Below are 19,553 nucleotides of genomic sequence, written 5' to 3' on the forward strand. Positions count from 1 at the left end.
CGTATCGGAAATCCAATGCTAACGAAGGAAGACTACGACCAAATAGATGCTGAAGAGATGGAGCTAATGGACATAAAGTGGTGTTTGGCAAGCGTGTTACGAAGAGATGAGAAATTCAAGCAGATCACGGGGAGAGATGATCTTCGTGAGGCTAATGTTTCTACTTTAGGTTTTGACAAATCTAAAGTCACTTGTTTTCGGTGCAGGGAAAAAGGACACTTCAAAAGGGAGTGCACTAATAGCCAAGCAAGTGGAGCTCAGAACCCGTTCAATAACAACAATGATTACTACAGAAAAGCCATCTATCATCAGGTTGCTCAATCACCATCACAACAACATCAACATCAAGCACAAACTGCACATGGAAGACCAATAATTGAAGATTCTGGAAAGAAAGCATGTGTGGTTAATCCAGATGAAAAGAAGTCATTCAATTGGGATAATTATATTCCAGAAAATGCAAAAGCTTATTTGATTGATCAAGAAGATGAAAAGTTACCAGAGGGTTTCAGCTGGGAAAATTTTACTTGGGATGATTATATTCCTGATCAAACTAGAGCTTACACTGCTTTTATGGCAAAGGTTGAAAGTGATAGTGATGATGATACTGAGTATTGGGCAAGAAAATTCAAAGCTGATATGAAGTTGCTTGCTGAGAGTGATAGTGAAGATGAAAAAGCCAAGAAGAAAAAGAAAAAGATCAAGACACCAGTGAGCAGTGATGAGGAAGATGTTCCAGTGATAAGAAGACAAAAGGTGAAAGAAGTTCCTAAATTCAAGGTTGAGGAAAAAGTTAATGCGAAAAAGATTCCAGTGAAGTGTGAGAACTATGAAGCTATAAAGAAGCAGAACAGCACACTGATTTACAATTTGAACAGTTTGAAGGAATCTTACGATGTGCTGAACAAAGCAATGAACCAATACAACCAAACGAGTGAAGAACAAGCAACTGCAATGAAGACACTTCAGGGAGCTTTCATGATAAAACAGAAAGTTGTGAACAATTACATTGAGAAGTGTGCTGCTTTGGAACAAAAGCTTGAGTTGCAAAGAATTGAAACTGAAAGAGTTAATCGTTTGCTAAAAAGTTACTCATGTACTTCTTATGTCATTGACAGGATTTATCCGACGGTTGAGAGTATGAAGGCATGGGAAGATGATGAGGTAACTGAAGAAAAGGAAGCTGAAAAAATTGCTGATGAAAAGACTTTGGAAAAGAAGAAGAATGACACGAAGAAAAAGACTGACAAGAAAGATTCTGGTAAGAAACAAGGTGTCAGTTATAACAAGTGTCCACCCCCGCTGGAAAATGGATACTTGCCAAGATACCCAAACGATGAAAGAGTCAAAAAGGCAACAAATTTACAGTGGGAGTCGGAGTCGTCAGTCAATCTACCAGATAGTATTGATGTTGTATTTACATCGTCTGACACTGATCAACAGTCTCAATTGATGAAGAAAGTCGTGGATCATGTGTTAGAAAATGATGACATTGAGGAGTCAAAGTCGGAGTCCGCGTCAGGGTCAAAGTCTAAGTCAAGCACAACATGTCAAACAGAAAAACAGGGCAAAATAGTCTATGATAGAAAATTTTTGTTATCAAGATCTAATTTGGATGATGGATTGTTCAAAGTTGCATACACCTTGAATGATTTGGACAAATTATATTCTGATGAGGAATTTCCAATAAGAGGTGTCAAAACTGAATTGATAAACAAGGTTTTCAAACTCACAGAAATTAATATTTCTGAAATAAAAGACTTATGTTTTATTGAAAAACCTAGACCTTACACCTCAAAAGTACAACAAAGATTAAACAAGAAAAAGAATTACAGTTCTGGTTCAGGTTTCCAAAAGAAATCAAACCATAATGGTAATTTCAAAAAGAAAGGTTTAGGTTTTATTCCTACAGAAAAACAGAAAAATGAAAAATATGTTCATGATTTTAAATCCAAAATGTCATTTGTTTCAGGTACATCAACTGATGAAGAAGAAAAGACAAGTTTCTGGAGGGAATCAAATAGTGAGTTCCTTGCGAAGAAGCAAGACGAACAGAAGAGAGATACAAGAACTTGTTTCCGATGCAACACTGTTGGTCATATTGCAAAAGATTGTTCTAATGCAATACAATCAAAACAGGGAGTATTTCGCAATCTCAAAGAGAAAGTGATTGAGTTCGAACCACCAATTGATAGAGAAAAATTGTTTAAAAATTCTAAATTTGAAATTGGTGAGTGTTCGAACAAGTTTTACAAGAAGAGAGCTAAATCTGACAACCAGAAACGGGTTGTTAAGATGGTTGGTGAAAGCTCTAGCGATGATTCTGATAGGTCAAAATCAGAGGAGCTATCTTCGGGCGATGAAACTGATTCCATAAAATCAGTTGAGCCACAAGTTGTTTCAAAATGTGAAGCTGATGTAAAAGTTGAAAACTCAGTTCCGATTATGAATGATGAGGAGTTTCCATCACTTCGGGCTGAAAATTATAAAAAGAAAATTGGTAAAACTGAAATTTCTAACCAATTTTATAATGATAAACAGGAATTTGATGTTGAGAAGGTCTTTAACCCCAAGGTAAAACATATCTTTGGCAAGATGATTAATCGAAAAGTCAAAGGGGTTAAAGAATTTTATAAGAAGAAAACAAAGAAAGAAAAGGTTGAACCATCCCTGGTTTGTGACTGGGATGGTACATATAATGAACAGTAAGTCTCAGGACTTGCCGGAACTCCCAGGTTGGTAAGCGTGGAGCATGAATCGGCATTTTTTCTTAAGATTTATACGGTAACGTCAATCATACAAACGGTAAAGAGGTTTGTTTAAGTGTGTTGGTTATAATTACAAGTGGTTAGATGATTTGATTGCATATGGTAAATCAAGGACATTAATTTGTACTTGTATTTTCCTACAAGTTGTTGAGAGACAATATGATGAACCACATCCCCGTTCCTACAAGTGGTAAAATCAATCAAACTTATTTTCCGGAAAAACCATTTTGATTAAAACAAACTTAAGTGTTTTGAAATCTAAATGGGAAAATAGTTTGTTGATAGGGGGAGTTCTGATTGTTTATGTGCTAGTGAATGGTGAATTGATGCAATTCGATATCGGTTGTCAAAGTTTGTACAGTTTGTTTTATGTTCAAGTGTGTCTAGAACTTAGATAGTTTTCAAATTTCTTTAATGTGTTTGCATTTTAGGGGGAGTAGAAATTTCAGAAAATCCAAAAACATTAGAAAATTTGAAAAAGTCAAAAACATGATAAAATTTAAAAATGAGTTTTGTTCCGTAAAAGAGGAAATGATAGTACATCAGTGGACTATCACAACATGCTAAAGAATTTGAAAGTTTAAAATGTGATAAACAATCTTACTGCGGATGTGTCAGTAGGTTTTCGCACACTTAGTAAATTAAAACGAGATATAAACCTAATTTAAACTTGCTTGATTCGTGGGTAACTATTCTTGAATATATGGGTAACCCCCGAAATCTTGTTTGAAAGGTCCCGTATTCTGAGATACTAGGTCTTTATACTCAGTGATATCTGGAGTATTATCTCGGGACTTCTGCTGTATGGAAGTACTGACCTAGTCCCCGGATAATGCTTTTCGCAAAATGCTTGAAACATAGCATCGCCCTCAGCAAGCTGATGAGACAATAAAATTGATAGTCGCTGCTGTTGTAATCAAAAGATCCTCTAAAGGGGACCCACCTAAAGTCGAAGTCGTCATCTCTTTGTGTATACGGAAGTATCGACCTGAGCTCTCACGGCCCTCGCATATAACCCCTTTACAGATATCATCTGTGGTATACTCACCTGTAAGACTGAATATTTGGGATCTGGATACAGGAGTATATTCAAGTGGAGTGATACACATTAAGTTTAAGTTTCTAAAACACTAATATCGTATCTCGATTCGATTGAAATTTGTGTGAAAATTTAAAGTGGACCAATATACTGGCAATCTAGGTAAATTGTTTAGAACTGAGTATGTTTAAAGCTTAACGGTGTTAGTGATTTGTCTCAAAACTGACATGATCCTCTTGCACAAACTCACAAAAATTATATCTGAAAATAGTTCATTTATGCATTTATTTTCTTTCAGAAAAACCAAAAAGATTTTTGGTGTGTTTTAGCATAAATTTTTTAAAAAGTCAAAAAGATTTTCGACGACTGATATTGAAAAGCTGATTTTCAAAATTCTAAGTGCTAAACATGATGAACAGATGATTTGGAAGATTGTAATGTTTTGATAAAGTGATATAATTCCAAGTGGTTCATCAAGATCTGATTGGTTGATGTGTTTGTAATAGTTTATATGCTTAATTGTTTGTCATAAAACTTATCTTTGTGGTAGAGTTTTGTGCAGGAAAAGTCATTATTTGAGGGGGAGTGAATGTTGAAGATGAGAAATTTAAAAGATGTCAACATCAAAGTGAAGGAGTTTGTTGGTGATAAGAGAGAAAGAGATGAAGATAGAGAAAGAGAAGCCCAGAGACTGATCAAGACTGAAGATGTGAAGGTACAGCATTGTTGTGACTTGATGGACGACTCCGTCAACATCTGAGGGGGAGTCTGTTGGTGCACTACATCTGCTGACTTCGTCTTGGATCGAGTCTTAGTCTTAGACTGTTAGATCAGGGCACCTTATACGAGAAAATAGGAGATTGTATAGGTATGTGTGATAGGTTTCGCTTGTATGGTCTTAGCAATAGGTTTCGCTTGAAGTGCCTTTGATAGGTTTCGCTTAAATGTCAGTTGAAGGTTCCGCTTGAACGACATGTATGTTCAAGCGAAACCTCAACACATATATATAGTGTTTCAAGCGAATCATTTGTAACAATTCTGGAAACTCGTACCGAAGTGCTGCCGGATCGAGATTTGAATGTACATTGTCAGAAATCAATGCAAAGAGAAGTTTAAAGTGATTTGCTAGCTGTTCCTAAGTCAAATACTTATTTTCCGCATCTGTATTTGATAGAATTTCCTCGGAACGACTCATTCGGGTCGAGACATGATTCTACAATAAAACCTCATCAAAATGGCAATTAAATGCATAAGTTACATTTCTGGATCAGCCGGCGCCGTAAGCTACGCCAGATGGCCGTAGCTTACGGCAGGCAGTGGGTCAATAGGTCAAATAAGTGCCGTAAGCTACGCCAGGTCACCGTAGCTTACGGTGCCTAATGTAGTCTTACAGCCCAGGTCTTCTGACCTATGGCAGGGTGTTCTTGAAAGAGATGGGACAGTAACCTACGGCCAGACCTGCCGTAGGTTACGGCGCTAAGTTTTGTTTCTTTTCTATTTCTTCACCAAATCTTTACTTCTTTCACTTTTTGACTCCACCAACTTCTAGCAACCAATCATGCCTTCTAAAACCCGCATTTTGAGCACTTTGGCACCTGCATCATCAAACATAGAGTGGTTACCAAGTTCAAGCAATTAATCGAATAAAGCATGGAATGTGCATATATTTAGACCTTTTAAGGGTTGTCCTACGGACCGCCCGTCAAGCCTCACCAGCAGCAGCAGCCTCACCAGCAGCAACAAGCCGCACGCGCCAGAACGTTTAACATCAACATGCGCCAAGCCCAGACCGATAACAACGTGGTCAATGGTACGTTCCTTGTGAATGGTATTTATACATCATGCTTGTTTGATACTGGAGCTGATAATTGCTTTGTGTCGTTCGAATTTGAGAAGCTCCTTAGTTGTAAGCGCTCCTATCTCTCCTCGACATTCGATGTTGAAGTCGCTACTGGAAGAACCGTCGCCGTTAATTTTGTTCTTCGTGATTGTACTCTTGAGCTCAACAATCACATCTTCCAATCGACCTTATCCCAATGCAACTAGGAAGTTTTGACGTCATAGTGGGCATGGACTTTCTTCACGAAAACCAGGCTGAAGTTGTGTGTTTCGACAAGATGATACGATCTCGCTCGCGAATGGTGATTTATTATGTGTTTATAGCGAAACTGCTTCGAAGGGTCTAAAGCTCATGTCATGTGTCCAAGCTAGCAAGTATCTCCGCAAGGAATACAGAGTTTTCTTGGCTAACATTGTAGTAGCGGAAGAGGAAAAGAAAAGGAAGATTGAAGTAAAAGACGTCCCTGTGGTCCGTGAATTTCCTCAAGTTTTCCCTGATGATCTTCCTGGTTTACCTCCAAGTCGTGATATCGACTTTCGTATTGACCTCATTCCTGGAGCCAACCCTGTTGCCAAAGCCCCATACCGACTCGCGCCGTCCGAAATGCGTGAACTCTTGAACCAACTCTAGGAATGACTTGAGAAAGGTTTCATTCACCCGAGCACCTCTCCTTGGGGCGCGCCAGTCCTCTTCATCAAAAAGAAGGAGGGGTCGTTCAGGATGTGCATCGACTATTGGGAATTGAATAAGCTAACCATCAAAAACCGCTATCCCCTGCCTCGCATTGACGATTTGTTTGATCAGCTACAAGGTGCTACGTGTTTCTCGAAGATCGATCTACGTTCAGGCTATCACCAGCTACGCATTCAGGAGGAAGATATACCCAAAACTGCATTTCGCACTCGTTACGGCCACTATGAGTTCGTTGTTATGCCTTTTGGTTTAACCAACGCACCCGCGGTTTTCATGGATCTGATGAATCATGTGTGTAAGCCATTTCTAGACCTTTTCGTCATCGTATTCATCGACGATGTCTTGATCTATTCCAAATCGAAAGCCGAACACGCGCAACATCTACGTTTGGTTCTCGAACTACTCCAGGGGAATCAACTCTATGCTAAGTTCTCCAAGTGCAAATTTTGGCTGGAGGGGGTTCAGTTTCTGGGTCACATCGTAAATAGCCAAGGTATTCATGTCGATCCCGCGAAGATTGAGGCAGTTAAGAGCTGGATTACACCTAAGAACCCGTCTGAAGTCCGTTCTTTCCTCGGATTAGCGGGCTATTATCGACAATTTATCGAAGGATTCTCTAAGATCGCTGTGCCGCTTACCGCTCTCACGCATAAGGACAAACCTTTTGTTTGGGGAACTGAACAAGAATCTGCTTTCCAAACCCTCAAGCACATGCTCTGCAATGCTCCTGTTCTAACATTGCCCGATGGAAACGACGACTTCATTGTCTATTGTGATGCTTCCAACCTTGGTCTTGGTTGTGTTCTCATGCAATGGGACAAGGTTATAGCTTACGCGTCTCGACAGCTCAAAATTCACGAAAAGAACTATACAACCCATGATCTCGAGCTAGGCGCAGTTGTTTTTGCATTAAAGATTTGGCGACACTACCTATATGGTACCAAGTGTACGATCTTCACCGATCATAGGAGTCTACAACATATCTTTGATCAGAAGGAACTTAATATGCATCAACGCCGATGGGTAGAACTTCTCAACGATTACAACTGTGAGATTCGTTATCACCCAGGCAAAGCAAATGTTGTTGCCGACGCGCTCAGCAGACGAAGTTATTTGCTCAGCATCCACAATACCCAAGCCCAATGCGATCTCGAAACCCTCATTCCCGAAGCCCAGCATGCCTGTTTTAATGAGCGCACTCTAAAGAAGGAACGAATCTATCACGATGGAGTTCAACTGGTAAACAAGTCGAATGGGATATTCCACTTCCTGGACCGAATTTGGATCCCTAAGCGGACCAATTTGCGACAGATTTTGATGGACGAAGCCCACAAATCCCGGAATTCTATTAATCCCGGTGCCGATAAAATGTACCAGGATCTTCGCTACAAGTACTGGTGGCCGGGCATGAAAAGGGATAGTGCTCTCTATGTTGGGAAGTGCCTGACTTGTGCAAGGGTCAAGGCTGAACATCAAAGGCCCTCTGGCTTACTCAAACAACCCCCAATCCCTATGTGGAAATGGGAGAGTATAGCTATGGACTTCATAACCAAACTTCCGCACACGTCATCAGGTCACGACAGCATTTGGGTTGTTGTCGACCGTTTGACCAAATCCGCCCACTTTTTGCCAATACGAGAAAACTACAAGGTAGAACGATTAGCCCGAATCTACACCGATGAGATCATTTGTAATCACGGGACGCCTCGCGACATCATCTCTGACCGTGATGCTCGGTTTACCTCGCGACTGTGGGAAACATTTCAAGCTGCTCTCGGTACTACGCTTAATCTAAGTACCGCATTCCACCCTCAAATCGACGGTCAAACTGAAAGAACGATTCGTACTCTTGAAGACATGCTTCGATCGTGTGTTATAGACTTTGGTGGTAATTGGGATAAATACCTGCCATTAGTCGAATTCTCGTATAACAACAGTTATCATACCAGTATACAAATGGCACCATTCGAGGCTCTATATGGAAGAAGATGTCAATCGCCTATTGTATGGCATGAGATCGGTCACTCGCAATTTACCGGTCCTGAGCTATTGCAGGAAACGACTGACAAAGTCCTCCAAATTCGAGACAACTTGTTGAAAGCTCGAAGTCAAAAAAACGTTTACGCCGATAGACGACGCAAGCCCCTTGAATTTGACGTTGGCGACTACGTACTCCTAAAGGTATCACCTTGGAAGGGTGTGGTCAGATTCGGCAAGAAAGGGAAACTAGCGCCTCGATATGTTGGACCTATTAAGATTCTGGAAAGGATCGGAAAAGTCGCCTACAGACTCGAACTACCGGAGGAACTTAGTAACGTCCACCCGACTTTCCACGTGTCAAACCTCCGAAAGTGCCTGGCTGAGCATGATTTAATTGTACCTCTCTGATGCGTGTGCGTGTGTATATATTTTAGGTATATATTTTAAGCCCTTTTTACACCTTTTTTAGCCAAGTTTTAAATTTATAAAACACGATATTTACTAACACTACACACACATATGGGCAAGTGCACCCATCGTGAATGTAGTATAGTGTTGGTAAGATACCGAGGTCATCCAAGGACACAAGAGCTTTTAGTACCGGTTTATCCTCAACGTCTAATCAAATCAAAATGTTAGAAAAGATTTTTAAACTAAGAAAATAAAACTAACTAAATGCTGAAAAATAAAAATAAAACAGATAGACAAGATGAATCACTTGGATCCGACTCGTGTATAGTGTAACCTTTGATTATTTTCGCACTTGTGCACTTGTTTAAGAGATTATCTTAGTTATTGTAGTAGGCCCCTCTTTTGAAGGTGACGTTACCCTCAACCCAGTAGTTTGAGTCAGCAAGGATACAATCCTAAAGGGTCGGATTATTGAAAGATAATTAATTAAGTTATTAATGCAAATTATGGTAGACCCCTCTTTTGAAGGTGACGTTACCCTCGACTAAGTAGTCTGAGTCAGCAGGGATACAGTCCTAAATAGCCGGGTTATAGTATTAATAGTAGTTAACTTATGAGGGGGTCAAAGAGTTTGGATCCCCGCCATCCAATACCTTTGGGTATTGAAGGAGATCCTACTAAATTTGACCCAGGTCCCTTGCAGGACCTCTAAACGCTGAACAAGGGCAAGACTCTTACCAAACCGTTCCCTTAACCCCCGACCAGGTAGCCAACATACCTCCATATAGACCGTGGAGATATGAATGGTGAAAATCGTTATTTTATATAGACAGTAAAATAATGTCAAAACACCACGGACAAACGATAAGGAAGAATCACCTTCAACATAAGAAACTAGTTATTAAAGTCATTAATACAAAACCAAATAAAAAGTGCAAAAGTTTAAAAATAAAAAGTATTACACTAGACACTTGTCTTCACCAAGTGATGTAAGAGACTTAGGCAAACATGGCCTTTGATTGTCAAGAACTCTTACAATCAATCTTGGATCCCGAGACGACTCACACACTCTATGATGGACAATGGATGATGGTGGTGGATGATGGTGTTATGGTGGTGGTGGGTGGTGGGTGAAGTGTGAGAGAGGTGGTGTGCCAAGGGATGAGTTGAAATGGCTCCAAGCACTCCTATTTATAGGCTGAACAAAAGCCTGGACACGGCCCCGTGCCCCGCTGGGCACGGCCCCGTGGCCGTCTGACACTCTCTCTCTTCATTAATTGTAATTCGCAATTACACTAAATGTGCCTGCAGTACTCTGACCATGCCCCCGTGTCCGCTGGGCACGGCCCCGTGGTGGGCAATAGAAGCTTCTATTAGTTTGTCTTTTCTGCTGCTTCTTCGGCACGGCCCCGTGCTCGCTGAGCACGGGCCTTGTTCAGTCTTCTGCCTTCTCTGTTTTGCTTGGGAGGATGCTGTCGAGGGGTCGGGGAATCCACTTTTGTTCCTTTTCTTGTATTTATGTTAGATTTTGTTGTCTTTTTGCTTCTTTTGTTAATTTGAGCACATTTAATCCTGAAAATACAAAAGGAAGACAAAAACACACTTTTCCCAACATTAGTACTAAAAAAGGGTTAGTTTTATGCCACAATTGATATAATTTATATGTTGCATTTTACACACATCACTCTCGATGACCTCCAAATAAACGAAACACTACACTTCGTGGAGAAGCCTGTCGAAATCATGGATCGCCAAACCAAGCAACTCAGACGCTCGCGCATTCCTATTGTGAAAGTCCGATGGGAAGGCAAACGAGGTGCAGAGTTCACTTGGGAACTCGAAAGCGACATGAAGGCGAAGTACCCGCAGTTGTTTACGGCTTCAGCCTAATTTAGGGACGAAATTCCCTAAACAAGGGGAGGCTGTAACACCCCAATGTTTCGAAAGTCAAAGTCAAAGTCAAGATTGAAGTCAAAGGAAGGAAAGATTGCTAATTGCGATCTGTCTGTCCTTGCTCAATCCCTGTTTTGACTTCTTTGACTATAGTTAGTTTATTTTATGTTTTACGTTAGTTGTATTATGTGGAGTAATCAATTAAAGTCGCAGTGATCAATGTACATTTATCGCTACGAACCGCTTTACGACTATGAACTACAGGAAGTAACAATGCGATAAAGTTAACTAAACGCTAAACGAACTAAACTAATCAACATCGCGCTCGCAACTCGAATTACGCATTTTGGTGATTGTTATACGTGTGTGTGTGTGCCTTATGTGTTACTTGTGCATGTTTATTTATGTTATGTGTGGTGATCAATTGAAACGCAATCGAACTCAATCGCAATCGAATCGCAAACGCTAAACGAATACGAAATAAGGATGATTATATGTTGATATAGTATGATAATTAGTGGAGAAGAGACAGCGCGCGATATGAGTGGTTGGGATTAAAAGTAATTTGACTAGGAAACTCTACCGCATCGCAACGCTCACAATCGAAATCAAAACAGCAAAACTCGTCGCACCGAACACTCGAAATAGGCGACTGATCGATCAAGCAACCAGCCGATCGACCAGCCGTCCGTTCGGACTGCCGTCCGATCAGACAGGCTATACGATCGAGCTGCCTGACCGATCGGTCAGCCCTTTCCTCATTTGGAACCCTATAAATACCCATGTCACTTTCACACTTTCCATTTCTCTAAACTCTCTGACCGAACAACACGCTCTCCTCACCTTTTCACAGATTTCTCTCGATTCCGGTAAGATCTCGTCCTAAATCTTGTAATTTCTTGATCTACACGCACTCCTACACCTTTCAATCTTTTGAATATTAACTTTTAACCGTGAAATCACTAGATTTGAGGTGTTCAAGGATGATGTCATCATGGTGTTCTTGAAGAACTTCATGTTTTGGCCTCAATCCACCAAGAACAACTTAGATCTAACCGATTTCCACATAAACAATAAAGATCTTTCATAGATCTAAACATACTCACGGTGAAAAAGGATTGAGAGAATGTTTCTAACTTTCTTTCAACTCTTTTACACTCAATGCCCTCAAAACGGATAGAATCAGAGCTTGTGCCAACTTATTACCTGATCTGTGGTCGTGTTGGCTCAAGATCCGGATTCTATCCACGAGATTCACCGATTTCGGGTTAGACGAGAAACACCGTCCGAACCGTTCACTAATCGGATTTGGGTGATTCCTGTCCGATCAGGAGAATCAAGTAATGACAAGGTTCCTGTCGTTTAACTCGTTATCAAAATACCTCGATAAAACGACCAACAATCAAAACAACCAAGTGTGAGACGAACAGGACGATCAGGGCAAGGTGCTGTCCGATCGGACTGCTGTCCGAACGGGCAGCCAGCCGAACGAACAGCCACCCGATCGACCGGTCAGCCGAGCGGTTTGCACCTTGGGTCCCACACTTAACTAATTTTTAACCAAAGTTTGAGTATTGAACGAATTGCTAACCGATCGGACTACCCACCGATCGGATTACTCTTCGGATCATGAGATACTTGAGCTTTAACACTTAATCGATCTTTTTCAACATGTTCAATGCACTAGGAATGCCACCCGATCGAACTACTGTCCGATCGAGTGACATCCTGCGGAGAACTTGTTCCTACCGAAGTACCAGCCGAACGGGCTGCTGACCGATCGAACGACCGTCCGATCGACCGGCGTGAAAGGTAGAGATACTTTAATGTTTTCAAATGCTACAACAAAAACTTCAAAAGTCAAGCCATCATACACAAACACATCCTACTCAAAGGAAGAGACAATCCACTCGAACAGTCATCCGATCGGACTACCGTCCGACCGGACAACTGTCCGAATGGACTGTCGCACGCACGGCCAGCCGACCGATCGGACAGCCATCCGATCGACCAGCTGACCTACCCATCAACACGTGTTTCCGTTTTACGCGTTACTTATCGTTGTACCATCGAACTATTCAGGCTAGCCCTACTCTCAAGCGCTCCCTTCAATCCATCCACCGCTGTGAGTATACTCAATCCCTTTTTGCTTTATGCACTTTTGGGTGTTACATACGTTACCTATACGAAATCACAATCGAACACACTACGCAATACTTTATACGCTAACCGTTACCGCATGTATTACGCGACTAAATGAATTCTTGTTTGTTATGTTTACACGTGGAATGCTGTCTACCTGCCTTAATGACGATAGTACTATAGTTTGGACTCAGCACCCGTTCACACCGGGGTTGTTAAGGACAATTATTTGCATGGATTACGGTGGTGATCATGTATTACGAACTGCCTTGGGCAGTCAACCCGCAGTCATTGGTATTGATAGATCCATGTCGATAATTAACATGCTTTGTTTTCCTCTGTGTACGTGCTGGTTATGCGTAAACTATTTCGAACTCTATATGCTATTAACAAACTTGTATGCTCACCTTTACACTATGTGTATTGACTTTTATTTTAACGTATGTGACAGGTGTTTAGGATGCTTATCTGCTAGGAAAGCGAGGCTAGAATAAGTTTCTAGAGGCCAACAAATAGTTGTCTGTACTAATGTAATCAGGAGTCTCTAGAAGCAGATAAACAATTGCTCTATTTGAAAATCTGAGTTGTCGAAATAGAACTATTTGCCTAGATTTTGTCTGTAATAATTTGTTTACCTTTTGAGGCATGGTATGGGACATGCTACTTTAAATTGATTGGTAATGATAATTGTTATGGATACTTCTGGACAATCTGTTTCGCTCAGTGCCATGCCCTGATGATTCCGCCATCGGTTGGGGTGTGACAGGGAGCTACCTGGTAACTTCTGCTACTACGAGCCTCATTATGATTCGTTTATACGTGCGTGTGATTGGGGCCGTGCTACTACCTGGTCAATTATATGTTGTTTAATAATGGTTAAAACACGAGATGGAGTAAAATACTAATACTTGACAACGACGGTAAACCTACGAATAAAACAACTAATGTTGTTTATAAAGAGATCTTCAATTAGTTGTGATTTTTTTGTCCTATTCATGTATTTCAATTATTTCGTGTTCTCTCTAACATTTTCGTTAATAATTCAGTGTATATAAAATTATAATTTTTACTTCACAATTTTAAAGGACTTAGTTTTCCTGTTTAGCCACCTGTGTAACACACGGGTACTTAGACTAATATATATATAGGGTAGGGTTCATGTGAGAACCACCTTTATTGCGAGAACCAATGTGAACATAACAAAATAAACCCACTACACCACCCAAAACATAAAAAAAAACCTAAACCCCCCACCCCCCAAAAACCTAACCACCCCCCCCCCTTCCCACTCAAGCTAAATGCTAAAAAGTAAACCATAAAGCTAAACCTCCCAAAAACTCTAGAAAACACACAAAAAAAAATCTTTTATACAAAAATCGTTACTTTTCGTCATAAAAAAATCTATGACGAAAAGTTGTGATTTTTTTATAAAAATATTAAAAAAAAATTGTGTGCTTTTTAGATTTTTTTAGGTATTTTTTGTTGTGTTCACATTGGTTATCGCATTTCTCCCAATGGTTCCTAACAGATCTTTCTCCTATATATATATATATATATATATATATATATATATATATATAGTGTGTGTGTGTGTGTGAGGTTCATTGTGAATACTAAAAAAGTAGGGAACCAAGGAACCATGCATTTAACATCTTAATATTCAACTTAACATCATCATCATCATCATCATCATCATACTCGGTAAATCCCACCAATAGCAAAGCTAAGATAGGGTCTGAGGATGGTAAGATGTAGACAGCCTTACCTCTACCTAGGCTTGTAAATGAACCGAACGTTCCGTGAACCGTTCATGAATCGTTCGGCAGGAAATTCGTTCATGTTCGTTTATTTAATAAATGAACGAACATGAAAAAAAAATTTTGTTCATTTAAATAAACGAACAAACATAAACAATGTCTCGTTTGTTCATTTACGTTCATGAACGATCGTTTATGTTCGTTCATTTACGTTCGTTTATGTTCGTTCATTTACGTTCGTTTATGTCTGTTCATTTAAATTTGTTCGTTCGTGTTCGTTTATATCCGTTTGTTTATGTTCATCTTTTAAATTTAGTTATTACTAATTAAATTTAAAAATCTACTTAATTTTCTTTATCATCCCATAACTAGCTTTGACTTTTTGATTTCAAAACTTTCTTTTATATGGTATTAATATATTTGATTTATATTTTCCAGTTTAAAAGTAATCTTTTTTATCATATGAAATCTGAATTAAGGTTTACCTATATTTAGGTTCTTCTTCTCCTCTACTATTGCTATACAATTCAAAGCCTTGTTCAATTATGTTCGTTTTGATTTGTTATGTTCTTTCACGTTCAATTATGTGTGTTTGTGTGCGTTTATGTTCGTGAACCCTTTGTTTATACTTTTAGAAAACAAACATAAATGAACATGAACATGTTCATTTTCTTAACGAACGAACACGAACAAGAAAATACGTTCATTTAAATGTTCGTGTCCGATCGCTTGTTCGGTTAAAGGTAAATGAACGAACATGAACATGTCTCGTTCGTGTTCGTTCAGTTCATTTACAAGCCTACCTCTACCTCGTAGGAATAGAGAGGCTACTTCCAGTGAGACCCCCGGCTCGAAAGTAGTTTTGCATCAAGCCTTGGACATAAGGCACACAACACTCAGCAAGCAATTGAGACAAATGTCAATTAGTGCATGTACCCCTTTGTCTTTCGGCTATCAACGCCACCACATGATGCATGATTAATCATCCCCCTCTTTTAACGTTATTTTTACGAAATTAGTAAAATAACGTTAAAATTTGTGCACTTTCACTTTTGCCCCCCGAGCGCCCACACAGATATACATTATATGTGCATACCGCAAGCGGGGCGAATTTCCCCCACACATAAAATAACGTTAATATTCTACTTAACATGTTAAAATCAATTTTTATAAGAGTTTTTTTTACATATTTCCCCCTCCTAAGAAGGCTTATTACATATTTCTCTAAACAAAAAATTCAATTACATATTTCCCCTTTCTAACCCATATATATTATATATTTCCCTTTTTCACTAAAACTACTCTTATTAATTACTATTTTACCCTTAATGAACTTATTAAATGACTAATTATATATTTCTCCTTTCTATCATTAATACATGAACAGGATCATAAATTTGGGACCAGTGGTTGAAATTTTTGAAGCAAGATTGTCGCTTTGGAAGGCCTCGACGTTATCCATAAGGGGAAGGGTGATGCTAATTAAAGCGGTTTTGGAGTGTCTCCCGAATTACGATTTTTGGTTATATAAGGCCCCGGTTTGCGTCATTAATAAAATAGAATCAATAATCCAGAAGTTCTTATGGGGAGGATCAAGTACTCTACAAAAATGAACCGGGTGTAATGGGACCGGGTCGCGACTCTGAAGTATGTCGGGGGTCTTGGGTTAAGGAGACTTAGTGATATTAACAACACTCTTCTCTCGAAATGGGGATGGAGGTTTAAAACAGAAAAAGATAGTTTGTGGGTTAAGGTTATATCGGCGTTGCATGCCAATAGACTTTCCTGGGAGTTTATTCCGGTTAGGGCAGCCCTATGTGGGGTGTGGAGGAACATATCTAAGGTTATATCGAGACCGATGGTTAGAAACGCGAGCTTTAGAACCTTTATGAAAGGGGAGGTGGGCAACGGAACCGATATTTTCCTTTGCTGGATCCGTGGTTAAACTCGGAACCGTTAAAACTGTGCTATCCTGATTTATTCCTTCTGGAACTAAATAAAAGATGTAAAGTTAGAGACAGGGTGGTGAGACCGATCACAAACCCGGGTGCAGACTGGAATTGGAGATCGGCCCCGGCCTCCAATGTGGAGCTTGCGGAATGGGCCAGTCTTTGTACGCTGATAAACTCAGTTTGCTTACATGAGAAGGATGATAGCTGGTGCTGGTTGGCCGATGACAGCGGCGCATTCAGTGTCGGTTCAGTTAAACGCTTGATTGATAGCAACTTGGATTATAGCTCAAGGTATGTGTGGGTCAGTCGCGGACTCGGGATTTTTTTTCATTGGGTCCATTTTTTGTGTAAGGATTTTTCACAACCAAACATTAAAATTTTCGGGTCGGTCATCGTAGTCGGATCGGGGCTAGGAAATAATGTAGAAGCATTTAGTGGACATGAAATCACTATTCACTACATTATATGTTGGAAGTTTTATTTGGTAATCAAGTGTTAAACAAAATCAAAATTCAATTTATCATTTTAAAGAAGCAAATTAGAGGGTCAATGGGTGGTTGTGCTATTCACTAGTTTAATTTTGATGGAAAAAATAAACTAAAAAAACAAAACATGTAAGACTAGAACTTGTGATCTATTTGTAGGAACACAAGAGGATTTACCACCACACCATCTTTGCTCTTAATACTATGGGGTCCAATTAATTTATTTTATGGGGTTCTTGAAAAATTTAACATACGGTTCTACTATTTTCTAAAAAAAGATTGGGGTCCGTGGACCCCGATCCGGACCATATGGGTCCGCCCCTGGTGGAGTGGTGTAAATGGGTGCCATTGAAGTGTAATTTATTCGCTTGGAGGGCTGAATTGGATATGATCCCGACTAAGGAAGCGCTACTGAAACGTAACATAAACATAGTAGATGAGTATTGCGTTTTTTGTAACACAGAGACAGAGTCGGTGGAACATTTATTTACGGGATACGGGTTTTCTTTGGTGCTTTGGCAGAAGTTAAATAGGTGGTGCAGAACCCCTCCTCTCTTTTCTTTTACATTCAGAACCATATTGGAAGTACACAACTACTATGGCCTAAAAGAAAGGAAAAGAAAGTCTAGCAAGGCGTTGTGATAATCACGTGTTGGATGCTTTGAAAAACAAGGAACGAGTTCGTTTTTTCGGGGAAAAAAGTAAAAGTGGAAGAGTTGTTCAGCGACATTATGTCTATAGGATATCTTTGGTTTAAAAATAAGTCGAAACGTCGTTTAGTGTCTTGGGAAGAATGTGTAATTTTGTAATTGTAAAGTCTTGTGCAGCCGTCCGATTTTTAGGCCGGTGATGTTTTAACGAAGTTTTCCTTTGAGTAAATTGCCATTTTAGTCCCTGAGTTTTGTCTAAATTTGCCATTTTAGTCCAAATAGTTTTTTTTTTTTTGCCTCTGGGTCCCTGACTTTTCCCTTTTGTTGCCATTTTGATTACATACACTAACTCCATCCAAAAACTCCATCTTTAACCAGGGGTATTTTGGGGATTTTCATTTTAAATGTTTTCAATTGCCATTTTGATCCAATTCCAAAAAATCAAAAAAATTCCAAAAAATTCTAAAAAATCATAAAAATACAAAAAATCCGTTTCGGCGCGAACCATTTCGAACCCGAACCGTTTCGAGCTGAACCGTTTCGACGCGAACCGTTTCGACTCGTACCGTTTCGACCCGAACCGTTTCGACCCGAACCGTTTCGAGCTGAGCCGTTTCGACGCGAACCATTTCGACCCATACCTTTTCGACCCGAACCGTTTCGAGTTGAACCTTTTCGACGCGAACCGTTTCGACCCGTACCATTTCGAGCTGAACCGTTTCGACGCGAACCGTTTCGAGCTGAACCGTTTCGACGCGAACCGTTTCGAGCTGAACCGTTTCGAGCTGAACCGTTTCGAACTGAACCGTTTTGAGCCGAACCGTTTCGAGCTGAACCGTCTCGAACCGAACCGTTTTGAGCTGGACCATTTCGAACAGAACCGTTTCGACGCGAACCGTTTCGACCCGTACCGTTTCGAACCGAACCGTTTCGAGCTGAACCGTTTCGACCCGTACCGTTTCGAGGCACGGTTCGCGTCGAAACGATTCAGCTCGAAACGGTTCGGGTCGAAACGGTACGGGTCGAAACGGTTCGCGTCGAAACGGTTCAGCTCGAAACGGTTCAGCTCGAAACGGTTCGGTTCGAAACGGTTCGGCTCGAAACGGTTCGGCTCGAAACGGTTCGGCTCGAAACGGTTCGCGTCGAAACGGTACAGCTTGAAACGGTACGGGTCGAAACGGTTCAGCTCGAAACGGTTCGGGTCGAAACGGTACGCGTCGAAACGGTTCAGCTCGAAACGGTTCGGGTCGAAACGGTACGGGTCGAAACGGTTCAGCTCGAAACGGTTCGCGTCGAAACGGTTCAGCTCGAAACGGTTCGGGTTCGAAACGGTTCGCGCCGAAACGGATTTTTTGGATTTTTTAGAATTTTTATGATTTTTTAGACTTTTTTGGAATTTTTTTGATTTTTTTGAATTTTTTTGATTTTTTGGAATTTGATCAAAATGGCAATTGAAAACATTTAAAATGAAAATCCCCAAAATACCACTGGTTAAAGATGAAGTTTTTGGATGGAGTTAGTGTATGTGATCAAAATGGCAGCAAAAGGGAAAAGTCAGGGACCCAGAGGCAAAAAAAAAAACTATTTGGACTAAAATGGTAAATTTAGACAAAACTCAGGGACTAAAATGATAATTTACTCTTTTCCTTTATAAAAAAGAATGACAACAATCAAAAACAACATAACGAGGCAAATTTATTATATTATTATTCATGTACAAGTAATAAAAATTTGTTTCCTTTTCTTTTTTTGTAAACAGAGGAAACAAAAAATCAAATTTAGTATAATTCTCGCTACTATTTTTTTGCTGCGGTTGTAAAGTTGTTATTGTGATTGTATTTAAAGACCCTGAAGTTTACCAAGTAACTCAGTTTATGTTATTACTTCAATAAAGTTAATTCCAGTTCTAAAGTTTTTTTATTTCTTTGACGAGCGTAACTTTA

This window comes from Helianthus annuus, chromosome 10 (genome assembly GCF_002127325.2).
Source record: "Helianthus annuus cultivar XRQ/B chromosome 10, HanXRQr2.0-SUNRISE, whole genome shotgun sequence".
Classification (NCBI taxonomy): Eukaryota; Viridiplantae; Streptophyta; class Magnoliopsida; order Asterales; family Asteraceae; genus Helianthus; species Helianthus annuus.